At 44.3% G+C, this 14,846-nt stretch overlaps 1 protein-coding gene across 1 annotated transcript in view; it reads right to left on the bottom strand.

The window, feature by feature from the left end:
* LOC130069109 (regulator of G-protein signaling 3-like) overlaps positions 1-8,452 on the bottom strand; it is a gene marked incomplete at its 3' end in the record, with an annotated part of 103,438 nt that extends 94,986 nt beyond the window's left edge. The window contains exon 1 of the mRNA XM_056232829.1: positions 8,351-8,452. The remainder of the gene's footprint in view (positions 1-8,350) is intronic.
* Positions 8,453-14,846: the final 6,394 nt, after the last annotated feature.

Here is a 14,846-nt window from a genome sequence, read left to right on the forward strand (position 1 = left end):
CTCGACGGCTTTTAAAAGCTCGATGCTAACCCAGGTACCCGAGAGAGATCTTTCCTTATCCGCGTGACTACAGACCGTGGTCTGGTTTTCCTCATGTGCGCAGGTTCTACATAACGGGAACATGAGTTTTCCTCCGCATCTGTAAGGGAGAACCGGGTGCAGTAATTTGCGAGGAGGGAGCACGGTCGCTTTGATAAGTCCGTAATAATTTTCAATCGGTTCAAAATCTTTGAAAATGATCTGTGGATGTTCAATCGGATAGGTTTTCGTAGCCTGACAAAAGGGGTAGAGACTGGTGAAATCGAGGTACTTTATTTTCTCACCATCGCTCACCTTGTGATAGAGTTTATAAGCGTTAGTTCGACCACCGAAGAGAGCGTCTCGCGGGTTCAGTCTCTCTGGCGCAGAGTAATCGCTCATAAATTCTATCACAGAGGGGTCGGTCTTTTTCATTTTGCTCCATTCGCATTCCCAAAGAACCTCCATTTGCAAACCGTACGCGTTCTGCAGAATTTCGACTTTATCGTTAAACTGGCTCCTGAGAACCCCATAAGGTACTCCTGATAATGGGTGCCTCTGATGGGGTTCAAAGCGACAGCAGTGTCCATGGAAGATACAGCCCGCGTATTCTAAACCATGCCTGACACCGTGCTGCTCATAGTAGCCGTCTAAAAAGTAGTTACCGAAGGATACCTCACCGTGGTTCACAGCGTGGTGAACGTCGACGTTCCGTGTCTTTTTGACATACTCTAACCATTCAATTGAACCGGTCGAATAGGTCTTGCTCTGTTGCACGTACGCTTTGTTATGCGTGAGAGCCAGCGTATTTTTCTCGAGGTAATGGGTTTTGAACACCCCCATTGCGCAACTTGCTATGGTCACGAAGGAAAAAGGGTCTAAATTTGCACATTCGATGAACGACTTCCGATATTTCATACATCCTTCACGTAATAAGACCACGTCGTTAACGCCGTACTCGTACAGTTCTTTCCTGAAGTCAAACCACTTCCCCTCAACCGTCGCGTACCAAACATTGAACTTTTGCTGATCTTTGTCCGACATGTTGTCGTAGTTGTAAAACTTTTTGTCCGGGTACGGCCCAAAATAGTTCTTATTTTCGACCGTGTTGAACAGATGGGGGAAGTAGCCTTTTTCAGTCGTCGTTAAGTCTAACGCCGCAGGCATTTTCGCAAGAGCGAAAGGAAAAAACGAATAACTATCGATATATCGTTGCGCAAACGTTTCGTCGTACATGTACATTAATTTGCAACCCTGTAATATGACTTCAACAGACAACCCGGCTTGACATAAGTACTCCAGGATTAGAAAAGAGTCAAATCTGGAGGCATAATGGGCAATGAAACAGTAGCCTTCATATCGAGGTTGTCTGAAGTGGTTGATTAGCTTAGCAATACACCGTGCCCCACGAGCGACAAATTTTTCCCCTTGGAACGTGATCGCACAGACAAAATTTGCCACGTGCCTACCGTTTTCATAACGCGTTTCAAAATCGTAGAAGATGTATTTCTCGCAAAATTCCTTAGACGCTACGGGCTGAATGAAGCATTGGTGCGATCCAGCATCCGGCAAAATTTCCTGGCAGTGGACACATTTGTTCGGCGTGCATATGTGTTGGTTTTTCTTGTTTCCCGGTTTAACATCGTAACGTCTACCACATAGCTTACAGTATTTTATTAAATCGCAGCTGGGATTTTCGTGACCGGGAGGCGGATTTTTTTTATGCATTTCAAAGCAATACTGTGATTTACAGTACCGCAAACAGTCGGAACAGTGGATGCTTTGTTTAGGGAATCTGTAACATTCTGCGTCGAAACATACGTTGCAGACGTGCTTACAGCGATGGTTTCTGCGAGATGTGTAACTTTTATAGCAAAATTCGCACACGTACGGCGAACCGATGAACGCAGTCAAATTCAAAATCATGTAGTAATGATCGTTGTCCAGATAGAGGAACACCGTTTTGGGATGAGGTTCATCGTTATTTTTGTACGTTTCTAAGACCGAGGCATTAGATCTGTGAAATACCACAATTTTAATGTCTAGCGCACGTTCAAACGACGCTATGTCGCTAAAAGCGATTGGATGTTGGATTGAGAACCCCGCACTGTTTTGGATAGTGGCAGCCAGTTTTTCTAACTCGCTCTCGGGGTGTTTTGGGTTAAGAAAACGAGCGAGGCAAATAGAGAAACACAAATTATTTGATATATTTACGGGGGAAAATAAACTCGTCTTTTTTCTTTTGATCACCTCATCAACGGCTAGATCTGTAAGTTTACGCCGTTGACCACCCCCACCTTGTCTTGCGAAAACAACCGTTGCTTCTACTTCTACCGAAGTGTCCGATAATAACCGGTCTTCGCTCTGAAGGACTTTTTCAATTTGATCGTAAAGCAAATTGACATCGTAATTATTGCCCGGTGTTAAAACGGCGCTGATGGGTGTTTGTAGACTGGGAGCCGACAGGGTTATATTAATGATGGGGGCATTACCACCAATATCTCTAGCGAAGGTAACAATCTCGCTCAGTGTGTCGTGCAAGTAGGTGTGATAAACAGCTAAATCTGGGGAGTTAATCACTCGCAGGTTCATGGATCTTCTCAACGAGACACTATTGAAACGAGGTCGTGGTATAACGTGATATCCGTTAACGTAGCCACCTCTACGGATCAGTGTCTCAATGTCCAGAGGATCGTCGCGTGAAGTATCAACATTACCTGCTGCGGATGTGGATGGTTGTGAAGTATCATTAGCGCGAGGCTCAGTGTTGTCGTGGTCAGGATCTGTGGGTGAATCAGCGCTGCTAGATGTGGAGGATGGGTTATTTAAATCACCCCCGGATTGTACAACAGGATCATTGTCTACGCTTAGCACATGATCGAACATATTCATATTTGGATTTACGGCTAATTCAAAAAGATCCAAATTAGGGGGGTGTTGTGAAGATTCTAGATTAAACAAATACCGGTCTAAAGAATCTGTATACGTTAAAAGCTCGTCAGGCAGCATACTTAGCATTTCAATCTCGTCCGCTGACAGTTCTGTGGGGCATTGGCCTGGTTGACAAGCGCCTGCACAAAAGCATTTTGAACCATCCATTTTAAGATTTCAGACCAAAACATGAAATATAAAAATCACAGGGTATATATAAAAACATGAAATATAAAAATCACAGGGTATATAAAAACAAATCAAGGCATACATGAAATCGTATAGTATAAAAAATCAAAGCATACATGACAATCATAGCGTATATGGAAAAATCAAAGTATGCATGGAATATAAAAATCAGCGAGTATATGTAAAAAGCATAGATGAAATATTACAAATCATAGAGTATACTAGATGATAGGTAAAGAAAATGAGTACCATCGTAAAAGTTTAATGGGTACAAGGATTAATCGACTGTTGCATCTAGGATGGTGCGAATGAGCTGACGGTAATAAAGCATTTGCTCACTATGGTGTTCCGTGGACGTGAAACAGATTCTATCAAAACCGTCACAGATGGCTGTCTGCATACTTTGGTTACGTCTGAATATTTCATTGGCCAGATTTTGAATAAAGCGATCCTGTCTGTCAAATCGGTTATGTGTCTCGAGCTGAGAGATCCGAAGCTCAGTGCGCAATGCGTCTAATCTGGTACGCGTTTCGTTTGATCTCTCATTTTCCAGCTTAATCAATTTGGCATTTATAGCATCTTGGCCATCACGTAGTTCGATAAATTTGTTATCTAAATCAGCCCGTCCCTCACGAACCTCTTTCACCAATGTCTCTACTGCATTAATGAGCCTCAGAGTCAGAGAACTATCATTGCGTGGTTCATCAGTTGGGGGATGCGCAGCTGGATCTTCTTCCGGCGGTGTGAGAAAAGGATACGTCGATCGACCCTCGTTTGTCCAAGAACTCTGCTCAAAATCGATGCGTTGAGGTGTCTTCCAACGTGTCACGTTGTCAGGGCTTCTACCGGACCCAGCTGTGTAGAAATATGACTCAAAATCTTAATGGTATGACTCAATTTGAGTTTAAATACAAAATAATGTAGATAGTCTCACCATAAAGAAATACACTGTCAAGACTCGGGTCAGGACTGTTCACTGGAGTCGGACATAAAGTTTTCCTGTCAGGACTGCTTTCAGGACTGATCGCTGGGGTAAAACGTCGCGTTTTTCTCTCAGGACTGGCCGGTGAGGTAGAACGAGAAGATTTCCTAGTCTTCTTTCTCAAAGGCTCACCGCTTGGTCCGGGGCGCTGGTCTAAGGCCGAGTCGGTAAGGGCTATTTGATCCTCAGTATACACCGGAGCAGGGTCAGCTGCATCTACATCAATGATGGGGTCTTCATTATCTTCTTGAGTGGGATCCGACAGATGTATGAAATCTAAAATAAATAAATAAATTAGATTTCGCATAGGCGTTAGGAAAAAAATTACATCGACGATAGGTCTTGTTTTACCATCCGCTCTGTTGTTTGCATCAATCACCGGAGTAGCTGGTGCGAATTTAAAAAAAGAGAGAATTACATTTTAATTTATTTAAAATTGCTTTAATAATTTGTAACAGAAAGAAAAAGATCAGGCCTCACATGTATCGGCGTCATCGTAAGCGGCGCTCTCAGAATTCGGACCTGGGGGGAAAAAATCCTGTTATAAATGGAAACACTTGTGAGTCGTTTTATATGCTTGTCTGATGACACGCCTACAGACAGATGCGTTATAAAAAAAAAAAAAAAAAAATTATAAAAAAAAAAATTATAAAAAAAAAAAAAAAAAAAATTTAATTAAAAAAAAAAAAAAAAAAAAAAAAAAAAAAAAAATATTAATTAACAAAAAGTAATTAAAATAAAATATTAATTAAAAAATTATTACAAAATTAAATATAATAATCATTCAAAATAAAATAAAAACATCATTATTTTCAGCATGTTATATCTCACACCACCACTAGAGGGAGCCATCCCAAAAACTACATGTTTTAACATTTGAGTCTCACTAGAGGGAGCCATCCCAAAAACTACATGTTTTAACATTTGACTCTCACTAGAGGGAGCCATCCCAAAAACTACATGTTTTAACATTTGACTCTCACTAGAGGGAGCCATCCCAAAAACTACATGTTTTAACATTTGAGTCTCACTAGAGGGAGCCATCCCAAAAACTGCATGTTTTAACATTTGACTCTCACTAGAGGGAGCCATCCCAAAAACTACATGTTTTAACATTTGAGTCTCACTAGAGGGAGCCATCCCAAAAACTGCATGTTTTAACATTTGACTCTCACTAGAGGGAGCCATCCCAAAAACTACATGTTTTAACATTTGACTCTCACTAGAGGGAGCCATCTCCCCAAAACTACATGTTTTAACATTTGAGATGACTAGAGGAAGACATTTAGTCATAACAGGATTTAGTTTCAACTACGGGGCAGCGGATGGCGCAGGAGAGCTGGTTAGTTCGTGTATCGACAACATGTGTTTAACACAGTGAATAAAACAAGCTTTTTAGGTCTAAAAATAACATGCCAATATATCAGAAACAGATCGATCTGCCTTGTGAAACAGATACGGTTCATAACTAGTTATGATACATGATATCAACCATATTTAAGAGCACTTAGTGACATAGCACACGCTGCTAAACCATACATTTCTAACATGAGCGCTGCTAAGTCATGCCTAATAATCACGAGCGCTGTTTTAATAAAAACAAAATGAGTAGTCCAATGCCGAACCGATGATTTAATGCAAACAGAAATGATAGATAGCAAAACAGAATCATAGCATAGCCGCTAGCTAACCACACACTTCCTGCTAGAAAAGGCCTAGTCTTTTCATAATAAAAGCCGCTGGATAAAACCAATGGTAAAAAAAAAAAAAAAAAAAAATTGCTTATACGCTCGAAAAATCATATTAATATATTAATATCAATAGCACAATTAATATATGTTTAAAACTAATGAATAAACAATCTTTTAAAAATAAAGTCAATAGCACATCTCATGATTAAAACAGCATAGGATTGAAAATCACCAGCTTAAAAATCAAGTTATTATTATAACAGATAAAACCCCGTAGTCCAATGATAGCTTAAAACAGTATAACAGATAAAACCCACGTAGTCAAATGAAAGTTTAAAACACTATAACAGATTTTAAAAATCATTTATATTAATGATGTTTTAAATCTTTTAGATGAAACAGTGTTATAGTCACAAATTGTGTTTTAACACATTGCATATAGAACTATCCAGCAAAACATTTATACCAATCTGTTCTACATTTAAATTTTCCAGATAAAACAATATAATATCATAATGAATGACTGTTTTAAAAACAATCATATTAGACTCACAGCAATATAGCACAATGCAGATGTTGGAACAAAATCATATAAGCATAAATGAATTATAGAGAAAATACTCACTGTTTTGCATTTTGATGATGAGATGATCTGGCAGAGTCAGGAAAAGCAGTTTCTGATAATTTTTGGCGTGAGGACAGTTCTTTATATATGAAATATGATACCTATTGGTGTAAAAACACTATTCAGTGTCCACTAGATGTCGCCATTGCACCGCGCATGTTAGCGTCTTATCAAGCGGCACGTCCGTGAACTGCGAGGTACATCAGACAAGCTGTATTTCATGTTTCACTCCCTATACGGAAGAGATAGCGTTCGGCACAGTACCTTTTTGTTTTGAGATGAATTACAGCCTTGATTATTTTTAATGAGCACCATGATTTTCAACTTCAGTGTTTTAGTAAGATTTTAAATGAACAACATGATTTTCAACTTTTAGTTAAAATAGTAAGATTTTAAATGAACAGCATGCTTTTCAACTTTTAGTTAAATTAGTAAGCTATTTATATATTTTAATTTAAACACTTTTAAAGGAACAACATGCTTTTTCAACTTATGTGTGAGATACACTTCCAGCAATGCGGGGGACGGGGATTCCTGCTTTGGCACACACACACACACACACACACACACACACACACACACACACACACACACACACACGACTCCCTAGCTGGTTACGGTCCAAAAAAAAAATATAATTGGAGATAGTTTTCAGAGAGATCCGGCGCTACCGTGTGGGATTTTTCTTCCAACTCTGTAAAACATGTAAGATTATTTTATTTTATCTAAACAGGCAGATAAGTGCACGCGGCGCATCCTTTACTGCTCTGACAAAAGACACACACACACACACACACACACACACACACACACACATACACATAGAGGCGCGCTCCCTATGTTTTGAGGCAGAGGGAGATCATTCATACATGTTTACAACTGTTCAACAACTGTTTCAACTTTTTGGGGTGAGGTTTTACATAAACTGTATGTTTTATATTATTCAACTCTAATACAATTTTAATGTCTCCGTTTTTTAATCGGAAATGCTTCACTGAATACATTTATTTTTTACGTTTGTGTCAGATAAACTTTCATAGTTTTTCTTATCACTTTCACACACACACCTGCTATGATAAGCTTAGGCATAGCGAGGGGATGCGCTAAAAAATAACAATCCATCGCTTTGTAACAAAACACTAACTTCAAACGATTAAACAAACTGTCATCATTTTTGACAGAAGCTGTAGCCGCAAGGGGCGGAACTAGATCAAACAAACTTCAAACAATCCATCATTTTGACAGAAACTTTTTAACTGCAAGGGGCGGAACTAGATCAAACAAACTTCAAACAGTTCATCATTTTGACAGAAGCTGTAACCACAAGGGGCGGAACTAGATAAAGGTCATCATCCATCATTTTGACAGAAGCTGTAACAGGAAGGGGCGGAAACTAGGTCAAAGGTAACCGGAAGGGGAGGAACCGGAAGGGGTGGGACAAGGGGTGGGACAGGAAGGGGAGGAACCGGAAGGGGCGGGACGAGGGGCGGGACAGGAAGGGGAGGAACCGGAAGGGGCGGGGGAAGATCAAAGGATAGACACGCCCACCTGCAATCAATCAAATTGACAGTTGCTGTATCCTATTACTACTGGGTATCAACAATTTAAAAATGCTTAGGTAACTTGAAAATTTGACAGAGCGAAAAATCAGAGCGAAAGAGAACACGAGTGACAGACAAACCGAGACAGATGGTTATTAATGCATTAATCTACTCAGACAGTTAAGTCACTGACATACTGGCATACAACCCAGCCACAGAGAAAAAAATAAATACATTTTGTTTCAATTAATTCACCCAAGGGAAAAATAATACAAAGATAACAAGCTTCCACCACATCAAAATAAATGTGATGTTAATCTAGACTCCTAAGGAAAAGAAACACACATCGGGGAGAAGAGGAGAGATCCCTCACCTGATCACTGATGTTCAGACAGATGTTGAGCTTGTGGAAGTTATTCCCTCAAACTCAGAAACATGAGCAGAAATGATGCTGCTGCTGTTTCTCTCAGCGAACGCTACACTGTGTGTGTGTGTGTGTGTGTGTGTGTGTGTGTGTGTGTGTGATTCTTGATGTTTGGCTTGTCTGACTCCCTCCCTCCATTCTCTCTCTCACTCTCACTCTCTCTCTCTCACACTCTCTCTCTTTCTCTCTCTCTCTCTCTCTCTCTCTCTCTCTCTCTCTCTCTCTCTCTCTCTCTCTCTCTCTCTCTCTCTCTCCCCCCATATAGAGTATGTACCCCCCCCCTCCCCCTTTCAGCGCTGCACTTGTCGTGTTCTGACTTCCGGTTTGTATTTCCACAGCATGAAGGTAAGATCTTACAGATTTATGAATGAACCGCTCGTTCATGAATACATCCGCTTCAAACATTACAATGCACACATGATAACTTTCGTTAACTCTACAATAGAGCTACCGCAAAAACAGAAGTTTCAAACACAATGAACTAAAGATGGCTGAGCGCTGGTTTCTCTGGCACATGTTATTCCTCCACTCTCTCTCTCTCATCTCTAACGATATGATTGGTAGGTCTAAGTCAAGGCAATTTATATTTTTACACTACTTTAACTCGTCAAAAAAAATGCCATTTCAACTTTTTTTTATAAGTTAAAGGCAATTCAACTATATTTTTTTTAACACGGTTTAATGTAAGTACAGTTTAAATGACTTGTACAAATAAAGTAAAAAATATATAAAAAAATGTAAGAAAGCAACTGAACCTGAGTTTTTAAGTGGAAATTGGTGGTGGTTGTGGTGGTGGTGGGGGGGGGGGGGGGGTTTACAGTGAAACATTTATGTTTTAAACACACCAAATTTCTGTCCTATTATAGCTTTATTTAATTTTAAATTTTTCATTTCAGTTTAGTCACTCTGGATTTTGTTATTTTTAATGTTTTGCTTTGTTGTCGAAGGCAGGAATTTCTCTTGTGTACAGATGCATGCTTTAATCTAATCTAATTATCCTGGTCAAATAACAAACTGCTAACAAATGTAAGCCCCTCTTTTGATAAGCATCCACAGTGGGAGAGTGGAAGATGATGATTCATTTTATGCACATCAGTGGGTCAGGGAGAATGAATCATAAATCATCAGTGTGTAACGATTTAATGACAACTCATGTTGTGTCAAATAAATAGAAGGAAAAAAAACTATACTTTAATTTTTTTGGACATTTCTAATTCTTATTCACTAACCCCAACTATATTTATAGCTCTAAAATATGCTACAGCAATAAACCTCCTGATCAGAGGTCTTTTGTGCCAAACAGATTTGATCCCATGGACAGGGACAATAATCGTCTGTAAAAGCATCTTAACAGAGCGGACAGATATATCTGCAGGCGAGAGAGAGAGAGAGAGAGAGAGAGAGAGAGAGAGAGAGAGAGAGAGAGAGAGAGAGGGGGGGGGATGTGGACTGACAGATGTCAGGCTGAAACTGAGAGAAAACAGAAGATAATAGATGAGAGGAAGATGCAGGAGGTCGAATGGGTAAGTCTCTCTGTGATCCCTCATATAATCTTCTAATTAGTAAATTAAGGCAATTAAATATTCATTCAGCCAGACGCAAGCTCCAACATAATCGCTCAACTCAACCCACTCATTCACAGAAGAAAATAACACTGAACATTTATCATGAACATTTATAAAAACAGACCTGCCAGTTATTCATTCAACTTATAATTACTTACCGGCCCTGAATTCATAAATCTGTAAGATCTTACCTTCATGCTGTGAAAATACAAACCGGAAGTCAGAACACGACGACGGCAACATTTAATCATTTAGCAGATGCTTTTATTCAAAGCGACTTACAAATTCTACTATTAATCAAAGCAATCAAACCAACAATAGGGCAACAATATGTAAGTCGCCGATCATTCATGGCCTATAGAGGGCGCAACACGATAAGAAAGGCCACTTTTACGCTCTGTTTCATTTAAAATGACAAATAAATGCATTCTCAGAGAGCGCTCCACAAGATTTGATTATACCATCTGGATGCTCAAAATTAATCGAGTGAACGCATGTTTTATACAGCTTATTGTAGTGGTGTTACGGGACGTGGTGGAGGAAACACAAGGAAGACGATGAGGAACAGGAGGACAGGAATTTAAACCGGAGCAGGAAGCCTCCAGGGCGGAGCAGGATGTGCTGGCGGCCAGGGCGGACACTTTCCCTCGGGCGGGCAGGGTGGAGACGACCCTTCGGGTGGCCACGGAGGAGACGACCCTTCGGGTGGCCATGGAGGAGACGCCCCTTCGGGTGGCCATGGAGGAGACGACACTTCGGGTGGCCACGGAGGAGACGACCCTTCGGGTGGCCATGGCGGAGACGACCCTTCGGGTGGCCATGGCGGAGATGACCCTTCGGGTGGCCATGGAGGAGACGACCCTTCGGGTGGCCATGGAGGAGACGACCCTTCGAGTGGCCATGGAGGAGACGACCCTTCGGGTGGCCATGGAGGAGACGACCCTTCGGGTGGCCATGGAGGAGACGACCCTTCGGGTGGCCATGGCGGAGACGACCCTTCGGGTGGCCATGGAGGAGACGACCCTTCGGGTGGCCATGGCGGAGACGACCCTTCGGGTGGCCATGGAGGAGACGCCCCTTCGGGTGGCCATGGAGGAGACGACCCTTCGGGTGGCCATGGCGGAGACGACCCTTCGGGTGGCCATGGAGGAGATGACCCTTCGTGTGGCCATGGCGGAGACGACCCTTCGGGTGGCCATGGCGGAGACGACCCTTTGGGTGGTCATGGAGGAGACGACCCTTCGGGTGGCCATGGCGGAGATGACCCTTCGGGTGGCCATGGAGGAGACGACCCTTCGGGTGGCCATGGAGGAGACGCCCCTTCGGGTGGCCATGGCGGAGACGACCCTTCGGGCGGCCATGGAGGAGACGACCCTTCGGGTGGCCATGGCGGAGACGACCCTTCGGGTGGCCATGGAGGAGACGACCCTTCGGGTGGCCATGGCGGAGACGAACCTTCGGGTGGCCATGGAGGAGACGCCCCTTCGGGTGGCCATGGAGGAGACGACCCTTCGGGTGGCCATGGAGGAGACGACCCTTCGGGTGGCCATGGCGGAGACGACCCTTCGGGTGGCCATGGCGGAGACGACCCTTCGGGTGGCCATGGCGGAGACGACCCTTCGGGTGGCCATGGAGGAGACGACCCTTCGGGTGGCCATGGAGGAGACGACCCTTCGGGTGGCCATGGCGGAGACGACCCTTCGGGTGGCCATGGAGGAGACGACCCTTTGGGTGGTCATGGAGGAGACGACCCTTCGGGTGGCCATGGCGGAGATGACCCTTCGGGTGGCCATGGAGGAGACGACCCTTCGGGTGGCCATGGAGGAGACGCCCCTTCGGGTGGCCATGGCGGAGACGACCCTTCGGGCGGCCATGGAGGAGACGACCCTTCGGGTGGCCATGGCGGAGACGACCCTTCGGGTGGCCATGGAGGAGACGACCCTTCGGGTGGCCATGGCGGAGACGAACCTTCGGGTGGCCATGGAGGAGACGCCCCTTCGGGTGGCCATGGAGGAGACGACCCTTCGGGTGGCCATGGAGGAGACGACCCTTCGGGTGGCCATGGCGGAGACGACCCTTCGGATGGCCATGGCGGAGACGACCCTTCGGGTGGCCATGGAGGAGACGACCCTTCGGGTGGCCATGGCGGAGACGACCCTTCGGGTAGCCATGGAGGAGACGCCCCTTCGGGTGGCCATGGAGGAGACGACCCTTTGGGTGGTCATGGAGGAGACGACCCTTCGGGTGGCCATGGAGGAGACGACCCGAAGGGTGGCCATGGAGGAGACGACCCGAAGGGTGGCCATGGAGGAGACGACCCGAAGGGTGGCCATGGAGGAGACGACCCTTCGGGTGGCCATGGAGGAGACGACCCTTCGGGTGGCCATGGCGGAGACGATCCTTCGGGTGGCCATGGAGGAGACGCCCCTTCGGGTGGCCATGGAGGAGACGACCCTTTGGGTGGCCATGGAGGAGACGACCCTTCAGGTGGCCATGGCGGAGACGACCCTTCGGGTGGCCATGGAGGAGAAGACCCTTCAGGTGGCCATGGAGGAGACGCCCCTTCAGGTGGCCATGGCGGAGACGCCCCTTCGGGTGGCCAGGGTGGAGACCTTTCACCAGCAGGAACAGTCCAGATCAAGGTTCGGGAAAGTGATTTTGTGCCTCTTTGGGATGATGGCACCACAAGACACCATTCACTTGCAGAACTCAAGCTTCTGGAGACACATCGGTCTGAAGTAGTGAGTTTAGGTGTAGAGGAGCAGAGCCAGTGGTTGTTCTGTAAACACCAGTTTATGAGGAGAGATGTGTGACGTGTGTGTCTTCGACTTGATAAAGACACGCTGCAGCGTCTGGATCAGTTGCAGAGGTTTGACAGTGATGCTGGAAGGATCCCATTATAATAGTCGAGTCTGGATTGAACAAGAGCTTGGACCAGGAGTTGTGTATCTCCGATAGGAAGGGCCTGATCTTCTAATGTTGTAGAAGGTAAATCTCAGGACTGGGACTTCTAGCAATGTGTCTGTGAAGTTTAACTGATCATCAATCACAACTCCAAGGGTTCCTGGCTGGAGTTATGGATGATGAACCTACAGCTGAATGGAGAAGTTGTGGTGTAGTGTTGGGTTGACTGAAACCACAGGCAGCTCTGTCTTTTCCAGGTTGAGTTGAAGGTGGTGGTCCTTCATCCAGCAATAAATGTCTGTCAGGCAGGCTGAGATGCGAGCCGTCGGATCATCTATCAGGAATGAGAGGTAGAGTTGTGTGTCGTAAGCAGAACAGTGATAGGCAAACCCATATTTCAGAATGACAGATCCTAGTGATGACATGTAGATGGAGAAGAGAAGTGGTCCCAGCACTGAGCCCTGAGGCACCCCAGTTGCTAGATGTTGCGACTTAGACACCTCACCTCTCCACGAAACCCTAAAGCCTGGAACACACCAAGCCGACAGTTTTTGTGCGTCGGCCAACTAAGTCTTCTCAGTGTGTTCCGCACCGATGGCTGAAAATGGTCCTCGTCGCCTTTTTTTCGGCCGATTCGACATGTTGAAAGAGGGAACTCTGATTGGCTGTTCGGCTTAGTCAGTGTACGAGAATAATAGCAAAACAGCGAGCAAAGAAGTCAAAACGGTACCGATAGAAGGCTGTTCTTATGTTTCGTCATCTTACCTGAGTGTTCCTTGGCGAATATTTCAATATTAAAGGCAAACTATGCAGGAATTCCTAGAATCGCTGTGGAGTACTTGTATTTAACGTTACTGTCATAAATACCACTCACGCAGAGCGTCTCTGCCATAGACTGGTCTCTGCACTCACGGCCTGATACCCCTTTGAAGCTTTTATATTAAGGTACAAATCTTGCATAGTGTGCATTTTTTGCATTAAATAAGAGATCTAGCGCTAAAATGTGTTTTTGAACTCAAGCTGAGCGCTCGTGTCCGCTGCTATCAGTGTCATGGATACAGTGTTCTCTGTGGCGTCCAATCTTCACTCGGATGCGCGCTTCAATCTATCGCCATTGCGGAGACTCTCTATTCATTCCGGTTAAATCACAAAATAAAATGCACAAAAACGTGTCCCTGCTTGATATAGACTGTAACCACTGATGAACATATTCAGTTTTGATAAGAGAGAAAAAACTTAGAACCTGTAACCCCTGACACGCTTGGCAAAAGATCTACCACTAGACCATTGAAGAACTCAAACAAAACTTGCGGATCGATGCATTTATTTATGGGTTGAGCAGAGAGGCTCATTCTCTTTTCCTAGTCTCCTCCGACCGCGCTTTCTTTGCTTTTTCCATCGTCGAGTATCACGTCTGAAATGCGCGCAAGTGTCTTCGTGCGTCATATGTTGTTGTTGATGTGTGTGACGTCGTTGCCGTAAAGCATGCCGTGATTCTCGCGAGATTTGTCGGGGGCGCTCCTCTCAAACTTGCATTGCTGGTTTTTCCAGCGGCTGGAACTTTACTACCAGGATGATTCGCCCTACTATGAGTTTGTTTACCGCCGAAATGACTTTGAAGCTGTTATATTAAAGTCCCCATGAATTCAAAATTGACCATACTTACTTTGTTTGCCTAAATTGATCGTTTTGTGGTGAACAATTCATCCATGCAAGTCAATCCACACAAAAAAATGTTTTGGCTTCGTAATCTTTAATCAAAATCTGAAATTTCCCCTCCCCTCTGCATTGGAGGACCTTCCCTGATGACGTAGGTTTGACGGTTTGGGCGTCTGCTTAACATCCATAACCACGCCCCTCCAACTGACAGTAGACAGGCGAATGAAAACACCTACTTTTCTAGATCCAATCAGGTGCTAGTTAGAAAAAAAGCCACGCCCACTATTTTTTCTCATTTAGTATTCCGTTTCTCTCGG

The sequence above is a fragment of the Rhinichthys klamathensis genome, unplaced genomic scaffold, assembly GCF_029890125.1.
Source record: "Rhinichthys klamathensis goyatoka isolate OS25496 unplaced genomic scaffold, OSU_Roscu_1.1 h1tg000356l_1, whole genome shotgun sequence".
Taxonomy (NCBI): Eukaryota; Metazoa; Chordata; class Actinopteri; order Cypriniformes; family Leuciscidae; genus Rhinichthys; species Rhinichthys klamathensis.